This window comes from Haliotis asinina, chromosome 5 (genome assembly GCF_037392515.1).
Source record: "Haliotis asinina isolate JCU_RB_2024 chromosome 5, JCU_Hal_asi_v2, whole genome shotgun sequence".
Lineage (NCBI taxonomy): Eukaryota > Metazoa > Mollusca > Gastropoda > Lepetellida > Haliotidae > Haliotis > Haliotis asinina.
In genome coordinates this window covers 74,134,734-74,138,813 of record NC_090284.1, presented here as the reverse complement: position 1 = coordinate 74,138,813, position 4,080 = coordinate 74,134,734, and positions in this window count along the sequence as shown.

The window sequence follows — 4,080 nt, the reverse complement described above, 5'->3', positions numbered from 1 at the left end:
TCCATTTCCTTTACTTTCCTACAGGTCAGAATCCATTTGTCTGCCATTCAAAAATACTGGCAATTATTTATTGTCAATTATTTAATAATACATGCATTTGCAGCCTTGTTTTTCAAAAGGTCACTCTTGGCAAGCAGCAATGAACAGTAGTTCTGAACAATACAAAACCCTCAAACTGTCCTACACACATAAAACAATGACCCTTATGTGTTCATGTTAGTATATATTTTCACTTGATAACTGCGCATTGTACAAACGCGAACACACACAAAAAAAGACAAAGTCAACAATATCCCATGCAACAGCAGAATGCTCTTCATGACTATGTCTGCTAATTATGATTACAGTATGTTAATGTTTTAATGTGCATATGGCAGAGAAGGAGAGTACTGTAAAGTTTTACAGTTCTACTCCAGAAAAGAACACTACCATCAAGGTTGAACTTGTTGCCATGGAAATGCAAAAAAAAAAAATTCAGATAGCCAACCATACCAAAAGGCACCACTGTAGGACCAGACCTATCCATGTGCCAAGTTTGGTGAAGAAATAGTGAACAATGTTATAGTTTTGTAAAATTCACACAGTGATGTAACCCCTAAAAAGTACATCTAAGGATCATGGTGAACATGTGTACCAAGTTTGATAATGCTAAAGTTTGAACTATCTCCTCTGAACTATATAACATCCTCAAAGCCACAGCCAAAGTCAGGTTCCATGGAAAACGCACAAAAAAAAAAAAAAAAAAAAATCAAATTAATCCCCAAAAAGGCAATTCTAGTGATCAGGCTTGATATGAGTACCAATTTTGATAAAGCTAGCATGTATAGTTTGGAGATCTGTTCTGGACAATGTGACATCCTCACAGTCACAGCTAAGTCATGTTTCCATGGAAACCACAAAAAATGCCATACAAGAGACAAACACACACAGCTGGGTCAAATGACAGTTTACTCGACTCTGTCCTCTTCCGAAAGGTCAAGGTTACATAAAGTTACTTCTCAGCGGATATTCTCATTAGGCACACTTCATATCTCAGTCTAACCCTAAAATGCACATCTTGGGATTATGCTTGACATGTGTACCCATATGGCAAGCCGTTTTCACATTTATTCAGGAATTACAGATATCTTCAATTGTTTTAAAGATATCAGCATTATATTTAAAGATATCAATAATGATTTAAAGATATCTGTAAATTATTGAAGATATCTCTAATTAATTTTACATATCCAAAATAGAATTATTGATACCTCAAAATGTTATAGAGATATCAAGATATTTCGTGATATCTCTAAATGTTTTAAAGATATCTGCAAAACAATTACGATCATAGTGTGCATAATTGTATTAGAAATTAATTCAAGATATCTTGAATTCAATTCAACATATCTGGAATTCAATTCTAGATATCTTGAAATGATCGGTACATATCCACAATTGTATTACAGATATCTTCAATTCAATTAGAGATATCTCTAATTCAATTATTGATATCTTCAATTCTTGCTATTACTGATATCTAAAATTGTTTTACAGATATCTTGAATTGATTTGAAGCTATCTTGAATTGAATTAGAGATATCTTGAAATGTATTATAGATATCTTGAATTGTAACGGTGTCAAGATATCTTCAAATACTTCCGGCTACATATCCGTAAATACTTCCAGTTGGAAATGGTTGGTGACCATGCATGTACAGCTCTTACATGCCAATAGCCAAGATGCAGTCAAGACATGATCCTGTATCGCGGCCGAAAACACCGCCTATATGAATTCTACCCAGATTCTCGTGGTCTATTACCCCTAGTTTTTTTAGTCAGTTCCTGTATCAACGCCAGCGAGCTAACACGTGTGGCAATGCCACATTCTTACAGTCTGTTTCTGATAGTGTTCTACAGTGGCGGTGCGCAGTGTTCATTCGAGCATTCATTTTCGCCGTTTTTTCACATACACTTTTAACCATTAACATATAAAAGACTTCTGGTTAGTTTTGTGCGGAATACCAAATTCATTCTTTGAAAAACTTGTGGTTAGTTAATACCGAGTGATTAAAAGTAGCCAAAAGGTCGTCTGATTCCCTCTTGCTCGCTATAACGAAACCACAAACAGGTTGCGTACATCTGTTGCCACAGCACTGCAGCGAACCGCTGTGACGTCGTGTAAGGAAGGGTTTTCGGTTAGCTTGACACATGTATATAAAATGTGTAACAAGTCCGTAATTTTGCTGATTTCTCGACATCAACAAAAACATGCAATCATTGCTTTGCCCTCAAACCAGGGGTCGGGTGATGGTGCCACCATGCACAAATATCCATCTCACCCGCAGTTCCTGCTTAATGGGTTGTTTGTGAAGCGAGCGTTGAAGAAGCCCGTGGTATATTTTAAATCCGATGGCTAGACCCCCTCTTGCTTAAAGATACAAAATGCTGTTTAAGATTTGTTTTGATCACGACGAAAAAAACACAAAAGTACTTATTAGTTGTAGTAAATGCTTAATGACCAAACGGAGTTTGACACTCACCTTGCTTTCAAGAGTGAAATTGTTATATATTAATCAATGTCCTGCAAAATCCTATAGGACACCACTTAAATACGTATTTTACTTCCAGTAGAAAGTACTTTAGATTTTGTTACTCTGTGGAAATACACCTTAATGGCATTTATTCTCAGACTGGCGATTGTTAGCCACTGGGCGCTGCTACATTTTTTTTCACAAATCGTGGCGTCACGGGTTAAATTCAATTTGAGAAATTGGGTTTAGACAAACCAGTAAACAAGACAAATTATCCTCCGAAATGTACATGAATTCTACAGTGCCCCACATAGGCATAAATCAGGCCGCCCCTCTGATTGGTTGAATTGCGAGTTCAAATTTGTCAAAAGGGTCGATTTAAGGCATTTAAATGTCGAAATGAGTAGTTGTAATGACGGGTTTCATTTGTAACGAAGCCAATAAATGATTTATACAATTGTAACATTCTCGTTCAAGGTATAAACATATTGATATTAGAGATAAAGCTAATGGATTCCCCGGTTCTAATTGTCTAAACAGCTTTGATTTAAATGAAGTACAAATATCTGGTCTGGTCTCACAACCACAGCTCTTTAGAACATTGCCCTGTGATTTGGCACATGGGTCTGTGATACTGTAATGTAAACACCCGGTGAGTCTGTCCAGAGAAACGTACTTTATGACTGTAATAACAGTTCCTAATGAATTGCTTATCGTGAATTTACGTTTGCTTGGATTTTGAAATTTCACTCTGGGGAATATTTGCTAGCATTGCGTGCCGCCAATGCTGAACACATACAGAAATGGACTATAGAAACATGGGGCATGCGCACAACATGTCAACAAGCCAGCTCGCTACCGTTGATACAAGAACTGAACTGTTTACCGGCCTATTATCATCTAAATTCATGGTAATAAAATATAACAGTTAAATGTATGTACAGGGAAATTATCTGGGAGTACATCGATATCAATGTTTTAGTCAAAACCCCACGGGAAATATTTCTAGAACGTCTCGAGAAAATACGAGGGGTAGTCGGCCACGAGAATCTGAAGAGGGTTGTGGTGACTTTTTACGTTGCACTGGCTTTATTTCGGCCATTTAGCAATTCTGGGTAGGATGTACAAAAGTGGTGTCCTCGGCCGCGATGCAGGATCATGTCTTGACAGTACAGGACTGCTTCTCGGCTCTCAGCATGTGCGAGATGTACATGGTCACCCACCATTTTCCGAACCGGAAGTATTTGAGGATATGTAGCCGGAAGTATTTGAAGATATCTTGACATTGAATCTGTTCAAGATATCTTTAATTTATTTAAAGATATCTCTAATGCAGTTTAAGATATCTTCAATTCGATTCGAGATATCTTTAAAACAATTTCAGATATCAGTAATCCCTTAACATATTTTCTCTATTTGAGATATCTTTAATTAATTTCAAGATATCTCTATTTCAATGCAAGATATCATTAATTCTATTTAAGATATCATTAATATGATTCAACATGTCCTAAATTCAATTCATGATATCTTTAATTTCATTGGATATATCAATAATTATCTCAAT